Source organism: Protopterus annectens, chromosome 2.part0, assembly GCF_019279795.1.
Source record: "Protopterus annectens isolate FY-2018-M chromosome 2.part0, PAN1.0, whole genome shotgun sequence".
NCBI lineage: Eukaryota > Metazoa > Chordata > Ceratodontiformes > Protopteridae > Protopterus > Protopterus annectens.
In genome coordinates this window covers 997047341-997062218 of record NC_056728.1, presented here as the reverse complement: position 1 = coordinate 997062218, position 14878 = coordinate 997047341, and positions in this window count along the sequence as shown.

Genomic DNA, 14878 nt, shown 5'->3' with positions numbered 1-14878 from the left:
AACTTTGTTGTCTTCTATATGAAAAAAAATATTTTATGTGTTATTATCAGTTTGTCTTTGACAGTTACAAAATGACTTCTTTAAAAATTCAGAAAAATCACACCTGTAATTCTTTTTTCTTATGTTTAAGTACACTGAATTTTTACCTCTAATGAATGGGTATACCAGTGCTTTAAGCCAAAAGGATCCCTGAAATCCAGAGTGAGAGGGCAATGAACCATTTGACCTTTCTCTCAAGTCCCACCAAAAATTTCATGGATCTGACAATCCTAATGGACAGACTGATCCTGTCATAAATGTTTCAGCTAGTCTTCCTGATTGCAAAGCATATTTTTCTATTCCAACCATTTCACTCACAGACAGGGCATTTAGCATTAATTTTTTTAAAGAAAGAATGTATTGCAGCCTACACATGTAGAAGCCCTGCATGCATATGCAGTAGCCCTTCAAAACTATTTAGCTTAGAGCAATTTCAAAGAGAAAATGGATAACAAATTTTTACCATCCGAATTACTATAGTGGTGGTGCTGCGGTAGCGTTGTCGCCTCACAGTAAGACGCTGTCCGGTTTGATTCTCAGTTAGAGCGTCTTCTGCATGGCGACATGTGTGAATGGGCATACCATCGTTGAAGGTTGTGCGTCAGAGCTGGCAACTCGGTACGTAAAAATCTACCGCCAATCATTAGCGGACCGGAGTTCCGCTGTAGTGACCCCTAACCGGGAAAAGCCAAAAGACACAACAACAACAACAATATCTAGGGGAGCAATGGGAAAATATGACCTGCCCTTGATGGAATAAAGAACTATTCTGATATCTATCAAACCAAAAACAAAAATGCAGCTTGAGTATTGCTCACATATCCTGAGTTCTTAATTCAGTCACACTGGTGCAGTTTCTGCAGGGATGTCAGACTGTATCATTGTGGTGTTTTGGGTCACTGGATTATTCATTAAAGGCTTATTGTTGATTGTTTTATAATAGTAGTGAGAGCACAGTGTCCTATCACAGAAACCATGCTTACATCCTTAAACAATATTTAATACCTGACTGGCTGGCCTATTCTCCTTCGGGTAAGTGTGCATACTTTCTGCTGCTGTCTCAGACAAATGTAGCTTGTTCCTCTCTTCTTTGCAAACTTTCATGCATTTCCTTTGCTCGCTGTGAAGCTGTAGCTGCTTGAGGATGACTCACATGTAGGTTCACACTAGGGTTGCCAACCATCCAGAATTCTTCCTGACTGCCCACAATTAAGGGACACTGTCCAGAAGAACGGAAAATGCCTGTGTTGTTTGGAAAAAATGGTGCACTGTGCACATTTTCTTTTAGTTTAAAAAAAAATTAAATTTTTTTTTTTTTAGGGGCGTTCTTCTTTAAGAACGCCCTTTGCATCCAGGTGCAGAAGATGAAAACAGTGTCTTTGCGACTGTTTATGTCTGTCTACTCACTGTCTTCCACGCACGCATAATTTGAATTATAAAGAAGATGGACTGCATGCTGAAAAGCCCCAGGCAAAGCACGAGTCCGGCTAGTGTTTGCTCTACTCTGGTCCAACTGCGGCACATGCAAGTTCCGTTTTTTTTTTGTTTTCCCTCAGCTTTAACCTTTAACTGAGGTAAGACTCCTCTCTCTGTTCAAAGCATACTTGTATATTGATCTAGAAGGCTGTGGGTGTGGGTTCTACTCCCACAGCATATATAGATGGATTGCTCAAGCTCATACTGTGTTGTATTTTAATGGGGCAGGGTGCTGCAGTCCTGAGTATGTCCTCCTATGATGCCTAGTAACTATGAACCTGTTTTCAGTTTACCATCCATTTCCCTTTGCATTTGCAATATTACCAGCTTACCATTTTTTAATGTAACATAGGCAATCAATTCTTCAAGGGCAGCATGCATTGATTTGTAGATGAAACACTAAAATATAAAATAGTTTGCTAGCAGCAACTTTTCATTAGTTGCAGATCTCTTTAATGTGGAATTATTTAGATGATGTTTTACTTCTGTAGAGATTGTGCATATTGACTGATATTGGTGGATTTTAATGACAGAAGTATGAGTGGCCATTTATGGTTGAAATGTTCTGAATTGGGAAGTTTTGTCATTATTGGTTCATGTGTTTTGTTTCAATGCTTACTGGCAAAATGTTTACAACTATAAATTTAGCACACAGTTTAACAAGTGGTGCTGTTACTGTCATCACATCATCACTGTCAAAAATAATAAGGCTTGTTGAGGGCAATGCGTTTGTGTGTGTGTCTAAAAGCTGCAAGTTGAACATTAGCCATATGTTTTTCATTCGCTTATCAATGAAATCAGACGTGTACAGACAAGTATCTACCGTTTTTTGAGGGGTAGTTGACATATGAAAAGAACACCTATAGCATTACTTCTGCCTGATTACTGATGAGGCTTGTTGGGCAGCAGTGTCTGTCAAAGAGCAATATGGCTATCTTATTTATGTGAAGACTTCACTGTCACATCTGATGTACCCTCTCTAAAGAGGCATACATAGTCATATGGGACAGTATGTATGTGGTGTTTTGTACTCAAGTACCCTATTAGACCTCTCTGGATTTTTAGTGTGAATTGGTTTAAGGGAACTAACATATGGCCATTTTCATACAGTTAACATATCCAACATTTTAGAGGATTGTGTTGCCACAGCCTGGCAATATACCCAGTTTTTACTTGGTGGGTAGGTGACCATTACTCACAAGGCAGTACAAAAGTCATATTCATAATATATATGTGCACTAAGTTCTTATTAAACCAGAAGTAAAAAAATAATTTTCTTTCACCATTCAAGACAACATTTCTGTTACTGCAAACAGGGTGTGTATGAGAGCACTGGACTCTTATCTACCAATGCAAACATTGCTCTGACATGTACTTTACTACCGAAATGCATTCAAATACTTGGAGTTGGAATGGCATTAATAAGTGTGTCTCCCCAAAATTCTATCTGAATTCCCTGATTTTTTTTTATTAAAAACTTCTTTAGAAGACCTGGCAGAAGGCCACAGTATCTGTTTTCTGGCTGTGAGTATTTAACATCTGCGCACAAGGCCAGGTGAGACTAATGTTCAAAATATATTTGCAAAAAGTCCTTATTATTCCAGGAGTAAATTTTTATATCATCATCCAAGAGTATATCGTTACTCTTACTAGTAAATTCAATGTTTCAGAAAGCTTGTGCTGCTGCAGTTTGGCACTGGTTGTTTACAGACCTCATAAGAGGAATATAGATATGCACTGTACAAAGTGTGTTTGCTGCAAGTCATTTCTACCAAGTATGTAGTGGTTCAGGTAATGGTCAGCCTAACAAAAAGTGCTTTTAATATCTATGATCATATTACAGCCTGATATTTTAGCTTATCTCTATCACTAGGCTGCAGCTTATTCAGGTCTCTCAGTTGTGTGCTTCTGGGAATTTTAGTTAGTTTTTTGCAAAGATGCACTCTGTGTTAAACATTTCTGCCTGGATTAATTGCCTTATTCCAAATTGTAAATGATGATATTATGACTGGCTTACTCAAACCCACAACTTACTGAGGAAGGCTTCATAAACCTCTTTCAGCAGCAGACCATGATATAGGCTAAAGCAGTGGATGGTTTCAAATGCCATGCTGTGCTAATCTCATCACTGATGCTACTGGATAATACAACAACCACATTCAGCGCTACCTTTACTTGCATTTTTGCATGAAATTTCTATGCTGCTGTCATTGTTATTTCATCTTGTACTGACACTATACAGCTTCTATCAGTTATAGGTTTCTGTTATGGTAGCAAATAGCTTAAAAATGCTATGCTTTTTAAATCAGTAAGTGCCCTTCTTGCCCTCTCTCCCTTCCCACCCTTCAGCAGCTTCTGGCACCCATACTAACTTCTTCCTTACACTGGGGCAGTTCCATATAACTTGACATTATTATGATTAGAGCAATTCTGCTATTTAAGTATATCAGTAATATGCCAGTTTTGTTTCATTAGCGATTCTACATGAGCATGAGCGTACCAGTCTTAAAGTTGTGATGGCTGCTAATTCATGTCTGCTAGCTGTTATTATGTATTAAAATTTAATACAATCAGGAAGGTGAATCAAATAACTTTTGCTTGGCTTTAAAAATGTGTGCAAGGGGCCTATGATTTGAAAAAACCCAAAGGTAAACTTAATCCACCATTGGCCAGATGCATTTTCTTTGAATGTAGGTTTCAATGCTGTTTCAGTGAATGTGAGTTTTAAAGGCAAAGAAGTATTAAAGCTATGTCTGTTTATGAGAGACTGTGTTGCTTGTTTAGCAAATGTCTATTAGTGTTTGTGCTGTAAAATTTGAAATAAAAGTTTTACATTAAATCCAAGTGTCTGTAATCATTGTAGAAGTAAAGCAGAAAACAGTATGCACACAGAGTATTGAACAGTATTTATGGCAACTGGGGAAAAATGGAGAGATAGCCAAGTAATGGGACACCGGAATGGCTGTGTGTGTGTGTGTGTGTGTGTGTGTGTGTGTGTGTGTGGGTGGGGGGGGGTACTGTATGCGTGGGATGGGGGCGCATGCGTGGGGGGTGGGTACCATATTTTGCTTTCATGTACATGTCCAGAATTTTTGACATGAAAAGTTGGCAACCCTAGTTCACACTGTTTTGCTTTATTTTACTTCTTCAAAAAAGCTTTACTGTAACTGCAGTCTGATGGAGCAGCATAACCCTTGTGCTTCCAAAGTATGTGTTATGCTGTTCCTATTGAATAACATTGTTCTACTGAAAGCTTAACAGATAAAGACACCTCTTGCAGGTGTTGGAGCTGTTTCCTGCTATGGTCCCCTCCTGCCTTCAATGGCCTGGCCACCCCTCATGGCATTACATTTATAGGACTAATTCTCCACCCAGAAGTTCACCTACACTACACCCCTCTTAAAGACATATAAAAAATATTGACATACCCTGGGTACAACAGTACACACACACAACCCCTAAACCATCAGTCTGCATTTAAGCACTCCAACTTTCTTCCCTTATATTTACTAACTGACCCTGGTGATCACAACTTACTCCACCCACCCCAGTCATCTGTATATGCCTACCCCTCCTATAATTGTTACCCCAGTGTTTTAGCTCTTGTCTCTTTGACCAGTCTCTCTGCAAACATACATAATATGCTTCCCTTAAATATTATTGCATCCCTACTTTTCCAGTTTTATCACCTCACAAATTACCAACCATCATGCAATCTTGCACACATTTCTCCCCCTTGTCTACTTCACCTATAACCATTTAAACCACACCCACTCCACCATTAATCACTGACCAATACAGACAATGACTCACCCAGTCTTTATTTCAAATTTAAAATACTAAACCCTCACACCTACTGCACCAAAAGAAACTTAACTCTTAAAGTTAAACATCAAAACATCAAAAATAAATATACTTCAAGGTTGGTAAAACAGGACAATGCACTTGAACTTCAAAATATTCAAATCACCATAGGCAAAATCCTGTACCACTACCCTGCATGCTATAGGTCCCTCGGTCTGTACCAGGAAACCCACACCATGTATGTAAACTTATCTGGAACACTCAACATCCAACCCAATATCATATTCATGGGTGGCTTTAATTACCCCACTATTAACTGGGAATCAAATACGACACCAAATGTACAGGCACAGAGATTCCTGGATTTTGTAAACACAAACTCCCTAAACCAGATTGTCAATACACCAAGTGGTGAAACCATACTGGATCTGGTCTCACTATTATGGGAGAATGCTACATACCCCCCTAGTGTAATGTCTTCTCTGGTAAGGTCAGACACAAAATGCTCTCCTTTGAAGCAAAAATAGAACACTAGCTAACCCTGGAATATTCAGGAATCACTCCAAGACAAACTTCCTACTATTAAGTGATAACCTGACAAAATGTCATGCCTCCATAAACCCTGAGAACTCTGCTGCCTATGCAGAACTGTTCACAGAAGCCCTATACAAACATGTTAATGGCTGCATAGAGACAGCTGTGCCCACCAGGAAGAAGTACAGAAATAAGTCAAAAAACAAGCACCCTGGCAGAATCACATCAATAAGCTGTATAACAGGAGGAAGAAAATCATGGCAAATATTAGAATGTGCAACACCTAGCAGGATAAAGCCACTCATCAAACTAAACAAGCATCTCGGAGGACAAATAATGTCTACCAAAGCCACATTTTAGATAACTTTAGCCTTCAAGGTCAAGGAAAACCACAAGGCATTCTGTAGCTATGTCAGCAACCTCAAAGGAAATAGACAATTGTGTGCAGAGCTCACTGTAAATGGAGTCACCATCCACGAGCCAGAAGATGTAGCAAACCTACTGGCTGACAAATTCAGTTTCAATGTACTCCACTCTCTCCCCATCAACCTTCCTTCAGGGAATACCATCAAATATAATTCCCCTGCTATCATTAGGGGGAATAGGTCCTTAATGCTCTCTCTAAGGCCAAGGACACTGCATCAATGGGTCCAGACAATATCCCAGGATGCCTTCTAAATAGCATGAAACATGATATATCAGGCCCTCTGGAATTGCTATTTAACTGCAGCCTCCAAATAGGCTTCATGCCTCATGAATGGAAGACAACAATAGTCAACCCTTTGCACAAAGGTCGGCCATCTACACATCCTGGAAACTACAGACCCATAAGTCTCATTATTCTCATATGCAAAGCCATGGAAAGAATTATCATGGAAATGATCAATAATGAAATAGGAAACCTACAGATATTGGATCCCCCGCTCAGGCATTGTTGACAAACTTAAGAGGTTAGGTACAAACCCTTATGTAACCCAGTAGATAGCCAGATGGCTCACATACAGAACCCAGGAAGTTAGAACTGGGGTAGTCCACCTCTACAAAGAGGTCATCCCTCAGGGATTGGTCCTGGGACTGCTCCTTCTTGACATTTACTGCTTTGCAGGCAAAGCCAATGCCAATGGCCTCTGGCTGACTAAATTTGCAAATTAAGAGCTGTCATTGAATCACCCACCAACACAAATGTTCTCCAGATAGATATAACACAGACAAACAACTGGTGCCAAAGCCATGGAGTAAAACTAAATGCCAAGAAATGCATAATAGTGTCCTTCATCCACCCTTGGTAACTATCATATTGACAAACACACCCCTAAGAGGTGACCCACTAGCCAGGGGCTTGGGAACACACATAGACAGTAATGTAGCTTTTGACCATCACATGTCTACAGCAGTGAGGAAATCCTTCTATGCTGTGCAACTTACAAACAAAGGTATGGCATCTAGGTCCACGGAAGTCATTGTTTCACTGCATTCGGCATTCATCAGATCTATCATTGAGTAAAATGTCCCCTTTGGTATGTACATAATCAGTCATAGCCAATAACTGTAACATCAACAGAGGTTCCTCACTAAAAGAATACAAGGCATATGTAACATGTCCAGTGCTCTGATAGACCTCCTGCATATCTGCAAAACAAACAGCACCAGAATTACCCATTCTAAAGACTTAGACCTTGCCTGAGATATAAATAAAACCTGCTGGACAGACAGGTATGTATCTCAGATACTGCCACTTCTCTGACTCAGGCTTCTTATCCATCTGAAGCAGAGTTCCTCCCTAACCCAATTCAAGTCTAACTTGGACAACTGGATGGAGAACAGGAAATTCATCCCTGGTTTGGCATCTATGTCTCTAATGGATACATGGATAACTGGATAAATGGTTCATCTCCCAGGCCCCTGCTTGTAAATGTTTCACCTGTCAAGTCCCTGCTTACATTTATCATGGGTACCAGAACTTGTCAGAGATTTGAGATGCATGGCTAGGCTTAAAAAGGCCCCTTTTGGTTGTTAGCCTAGTAAACACCTATGAACGTATAAACCAAAACAAGCCTACCAAAGGTATTCATCTCTCTCTCTTGCCACTCTGTAGTAATATTCACCCCCAACCCTGGCCCCTCCTCTCATCTTGACTCCCAAGTAGCCTCCAAATAGGCCAAACATCCCTTCCTACTCAGTCCACCCATCTCTTTCCAAAACAATGACCACACCACCATCACCAAAACAATGAAAACCTAACTCACCTACCTCAAACTCACCCAAACAGCTTAAATTTATTTCCTTAAACATTCATAGCATCTATATTAAACTTTCAGAATCCCACGCCTGGATCTCTCACAATAAACCAGATATTCTTGCCATAATGGAAACATGGCTAAAATATCATATACTTGACTCTGAAATATCACTAGTTATAATATCATCAGGACTGATAAAACTCAAAAAAGGTGGTGTAGTAGCTTTACTATATGCTAAATGCCTTAAAATCCTATACTATAATAAACCAATTCACAAATTCCATAACACTGAATTTTTGATCTCCCATCTTGAACTAAATAACTATTCACAACTATATATTATAATAGTCTATATACCCCCAGGCAATAATGCTACAACCCTGGAAAAAATCCCAGACTGGATCTCACATACAATTTCTAATGAAAAGATAATCCTAGGTGATGTTAATTTCAAATTGCAGATTTCTTCTACAAAATACCCATCAACTAGCCTCAATGTATTTTACTTGACTCAACTAATTTCGTCCCCCACACCTTATAACTATCCCAAACACTGTGGCTGAATTCTTAACTGGATATTTGTGTCTAGTTCCAGTAAATATGTCTCTAGAGGCACTCTTTGATTCCATCAGTAACCACCTTCCTGTATATACAAACAGACTCAGTGCTCATCATGTCAAACAAAGTTTAAACCCAATATATTTAATAGAATTCTAAGCTCCTTTGACTAGTCTATCCTGAAAAATATTCCACTCAATGAAGCTGTACACAAATTTAACACACTTAAACTGAAAGACTCAGTAGTCTGGCTCCAACAAGGACAAAATGGATAAAGAATAACCATACACCTGTGTTATCCACTCATAGCTGACACCTAATGCATGAATGAGAGAGGGCTTGGAAGGAATGGTTAAAACATAGATCTCAACAAAACCCAGAACACTTTGAAGAATTCCGTAACTATAATAAAAGACAGATTAACACAGACAAGAAAACCTACTGCAGTAACCCCTTACTAAATTAGTGTTGCAACCCTAAAAAATTCTGGTCTTCTATTAATAATATACTCCATCGTGGAACAACCACCACTTCTAATCTTGCCCTGAATAACACTGTCTGAAACAACTGCTCAATTCAACACACATAGAAAGCATTAAGGCCCTTACTAAAGATTTTACACCTAACAATCCTGACATGACCTCTCCTTTTTCACCCTAAAATCCATCCAAACCTCCTACATCAAATTGGTACTCCTTAAATTGAAACCCTGTTCCCCTTCAGCAGATAATCTCCTGGCAGAATACCTCAAGCTAGCTGCCATTTCCATAGCTTATCTTGCATCTGCCTTAATTAATAGATCTATAAAGCAATCATACATTCTTTCTGTATGGAAAAAATTCTTCATCATACCCTTCATAATGGAGGAACTTCATCCGATACTAGCAATTTCAGACCTATTGCCATATTATCCCCTTTGTCAAAACGGCTGAAAAAGTGCAGTCACATCCTTCAGGAAAACATCCTGACCCCCACACAGGATGGTTTTAGACCAACTCATAGCACTATCATGGCTTTATTAACCTTTACAGATACTAGTAACAAAAGCCAGAGACAAAAGTAATTAATTTCCTCTGTATCCCTGGATCTCTCTAAAGCTTTTGATCTTCTCTCATATCCCGAACTCCTCTGTTAACTGTTTTCTCTAGGGCTACCACAACCCACACTACTATGGTTTAACAACTACTTAACTGATAGATATCAGTCTGGTAAGTGGTTCTCCACCTTTTCTTCCTTCCTGTCAATACTGGCATGCCACAGGGCTCCATTCTAAGTTTTCTACTCTTCAATATATTTGCTAACAATCTACATAAATCTGCTCAGCAAGCTTCCCTCATACAATATGCTGATGGTTCTACCCTAATATACATTCCTGGCAACCTAATATATCTTCAGAGAATTACAAAAAACATTTAACTCTGCTGAAAGCTGGCTATAAGATAATCACCTGCTACTAAATCCCAAAAAACTAAATTACTTCTCTTTTTGTCAAGATCCATCCCATTTCCATGAAAACAGCAACTTTAAAATTTCTTCCTTAAATAATACCATGGTTGAAATTACCTCACATCCAAAACTATTTGGCATGACAATCAATGACAATCTTAAATTTTATTTACATATCCATAACAGCATCAATAAAACCCATAACAAACTATGTACTCTTCATATAGTAAAGAAATTCTTTACAAACTCTGACAAGATAACTCTAATTACTTACATCTTCTTACCCTCCATCCTATGTGGACCCCTATCATGACCAATCTACAAGCATCTCTTAATTCTAAACTTGAACAATGTGACAACAGATTTGCCAGATTTGCTTGCAAAAAACCTTACCAGACCCACCACTGTTTAGAAGTAAAAACACTTAAATGGCTCAAACTTACCACCTAACTTATAACTAGCTCATCTTAACCTACAAAATTATCTATACCCCATTTACCCACCCATTTACCCACCCAGCAATTAGCCCAATATTCCAATTCTATCTACCAATTTGTCCACTTTGGTCAATTGATAAACAACTGCTTACCAACTACAAACCTAAAAGGGCTGCTAGGTTCAGTCTATATTCCAGTAATGCAGCTAGAACATATAATAAAATCCCTATATCAGCCAGGTCTATTTCACACCTTCATCTTTTCAAACCATATGTCCTCCCTGCAGTCGAGTGGCGTTCGAAAGACATGCGTAGAATGGGCGTGCCTTCGTTGAAGGTTGGGCTTCGAGCTGGCACCTCAGCACCATAAAAATCTACTGCCAATCATTAGCGGACCGGAGTTCCGCTGTGGTGACCCCTAACGGGAAAAGCCGAAAGAAGAAGAACAACAACTAAAAGACTTCTTCTTTGCCTCCTGGCATTGTCTCTGCTCCTCATCTGGGACATAGCTTCTCCTAACACCCTTTATCACCTTTTTTATACCTCCCTTTAAAGCACTAAACTATGTAACCTGCTTATCCCCTTCTAATACCTCACTTTCTTGTAGTAATTAAACTACTATACCTTCTTCTTATTCGCACAACCAAATTACTGTTACATTGTTACTTTTCAACACTTAAATTTGCATATCCATTGTAATACTTAACTCTAATGTATTTCTTAAATTACTCCTGCCCATGTTATACACCACTCTCCTATCTGTAAATTCTCAATACAGTGTTTATACATTAGTTGGTGAATATCAGTACAATTATACTGAGTACCACACTACATACTCACTGAAACTGCATTATAAAATTGTTATTGCAAATATTAATTGCATTAAATTTGTTATCTTGGAGTTTTTCTCTTCAGGCCTGTGCTGAAAAAGGTTACCTATGCCCAGTTGGACTTTCTTGGTAAACAAATAAATCTAGTCATGAATTGCCAAGTTACCTCTCAGCAGCTATTCCACTTTGTTACAAAAACTCCACACCTGTTTTATAGAGTTCAGCGATAGTAGTAGTTATTAGGTAAAGAAATATTCTGTATTCCCTTCACCAGGTACTGCAGTACTGGTCATAATGCCACTGTGGCCTGAGACTTAGGGTCAGCCATGATCCAGGCCAAGAGGCAGATTTCTCATAGGGATATATATATATTTATTTATTTATTATTTATTTTATTTATTTTACATTTGTTTACCGGGATGGTCCGACTGGATATATGTCCATTTTCAGCAGAGGCCAGGGGAGAAAAGCTCCAAGTTAGTAGATTACATCACATTAATAACATTTACAAATTAACATAGTTTACAGTCTTCAGTAAGGTTACAAACATTTATAGAACATGGTAGGCAACTGAGAGTTTCACACAGATAAGGACTTTATCCCTTAATGAGCTCTAGATATGTCACAAAGCAAAGTCATATACATTTTAGAGTCAAATGACAGATTTAATTAGGCAAGATATCCAATACCAGGGGGTGGGTGTTAGTCAGGTTTTGAACAGGGACATTTCCAGTATATTTGAAAGTGTAGTTTGAGGCTTTTTTTGAACTGGGTTAGAGAGGGCTGGAGAGTCAGTTCAGCAGGTAGAGAGTTCCAAGTTTTGCCTACAGAGTTGGCAAATAGAGAGTCACCAGCCACATTTATGCTTTTGGTTGTTTGAACCAACAGTTTGTCAGCAGAGTGCAGTGACCTCAGGTTGCTGTAGGGATTACTGATCTTGTTTGGTGCTCGTGTCTTATCAGAGTGGTTTAAAACTTTGTGAGCTATTATAAGTTGGTTGAATTGGAGAAGACTAGTCCATTCAAGCCAACCTGGTTGAGTTAAGTTGATACAGTGGTGGGTCCTAAATGTTGTACCTGTAGCAAATCTAGCAATATGGTTGTAACAGCTTGCAAGAGTGGTTTTATTCAAGTTAGTGAAAAGGGGGGAGGCATAGAGAAGGGTTGGCATAAGTGGGAGTGAGCGATAGAAGTTCTTGCAAATGGAGTGAGGAAAGGTTTGATCTTATAGTGGGAGCCCAGTTTTTTGTTGATGGTTTTGATGGTTTGATTGACATGGGCATCATATTTTGGGGTAATTAGGGACTGTGACCCCTAGGAGTTTGGTGTGAACAACTGGGGATATAAGTGTGCCATTACTGGATTAAACATATGGACCTCTCACAAAGTTATTTGTGATTAGTAAGAGTTCAGCATCTGTGAGCATAAGGAGTTGCTGTACGGTTTTAGGATACCTAATGCTATGAGACTGGTAATAGAGAGGAGAGAAGTAGACTGACAAGTAGCCCGACCTTCATTTTGTCCAGTATGAAGTAAAACTTGATTCGATTTATAGAAAGTTTCAGAGCTTTAAATAAGATAGAACTTTATTGTGAGAACTGAGTTTTTTAAGAGCTTAAATAAAATTGAGATTTACAGTCTATTGAGATAGTTATCTATTAAGGCGTTGATAATTATGTCCATCTATTTAAGTAAATGCATAACTTGGGTATATATGCAACTGGGATAAGCACATCTTTGGGAACCTTGCACAACAGTAGTGCTGAACTGTTTGTTGCAGCTGTGGCCAACGTTGCACAATATAGCACAGCAAGGGCTGCTACAAGCTACTTTTAGAATGCTATACGCATATCTCTATGAGTTGTATATCTCTGTACAGTTTATTTATATATTTGTTTATTTATTTATTGACATTTGATTACCAGGAAAGTCTGACTGGCTAGGAGCTCATTTTCAGCATAGGCCTGGGGAGAAAAGCTCCAAAGTATTACAAAACATTTTAAGAATAATAATTTTTACAGTCTTTAAAACTAATATGAAAAACAAATGCAGGTTAAATAATTATACCAAATTAGACATAATACAAAGACATCGGATAAGAATAGAAACAAGTTATAATGATTTAACACTCAGAGAGAAATGTTAGCCAGATTATATAGAAATTAAAGGTAAGTTAGTAAATACAAACAGGAATTGCAATACGAAGTGAGAGAGGAGCAGACTTATGGTATATGTAGAGAGAAAGCCAGGGGCGAGAAATTGATAGAGTAAGGAAGTGAGTGAAGAAGGAAGAATAGGGAGATATAAGCTATGAACAGGTATTTGTCCACATTTAGAGATATAATTTACCCTGGTGTTGAGCAGGAACAGAGCCAGCTTTTGGCTAGGGAGTCTTTCCGAATGATTTTGAAGGATGGCAGGGAGGGTATTGACCTGATGGATAGGGAGAATGAGTTCAGGCCTTAGCAAATTGGTATGAGTACAGACAATGCCCAGCAAATTTGATAGATTTGGGGACAGACAGGAGTTTTGGGTCATGGGATAGTAATGACTGACTAGGAACATAGTTGTGCAGGATGATATTTAGTGCTGGATAAGCAGATGGATTCTAGATAATGGCCAAGGAAAATAGTCAAAATTAAGATTTAACCTACCAGCTCCTTGGGAAACCTTACCTTGATAAGAGACAGTGAAACCTTCTGTTCCTGTACCTCCCTGTACTAGTTCACCTGAATCCTCCCAGCTGGACGCCCAAGGAAAATAGTCAGAATTAAGATTTAACCTACCAGCTCCTTGGGAAACCTTACCTTGATAAGAGACAGTGAAACCTTCTGTTCCTGTACCTCCCTGTACTAGTTCACCTGAATCCTCCCAGCTGGACGCCCAAGGAAAATAGTCAGAATTAAGATTTAACCTACCAGCTCCTTGGGAAACCTTACCTTGATAAGAGACAGTGAATGTATGTATTGTTATAGCTTCTAGTAAACTGTAGTAATAATAAGTTGTTATACATACTGCTAGGTAGGCAAGCCTCACAGTCAGGTTAACCAGCAGCCAACCCCCCCCCCCATATTTAACATTTTAAATAAACCGTACCTCTAGCTCATTCCCTCTTTATCTCTAACTTGTTTTATCTCTCCCTCCTCCCTGGCCTGACATCCCCTTTAGGAGACCTATTTTACTGCATTAAAGTAACTGACCACTAGGTGGTGCCTCTCTATTAGCTTCTGAATATTAGTTTCTTCTCACTTGCTTATCCATATCTCCCTAACTCTCTTCCCAGTTTTCTTCTGACTCACTATTTTACCATCTCTCCCTCGACCTAAACTATCTCTAGTCACACACTACTCCTCATACACTCTACCTCTATTCCTGCCAGCCTCTCAACATTCCTCTATATTCTCTTACCTTCAGATTTACCCGCAGAATTTCATACTTCACTGATTGTCATCCCTGGCAATCTACTCTCGTGTCTCTTGTATCCTGCTGTCTTTCTTCTCTTTAACTCTCCATACT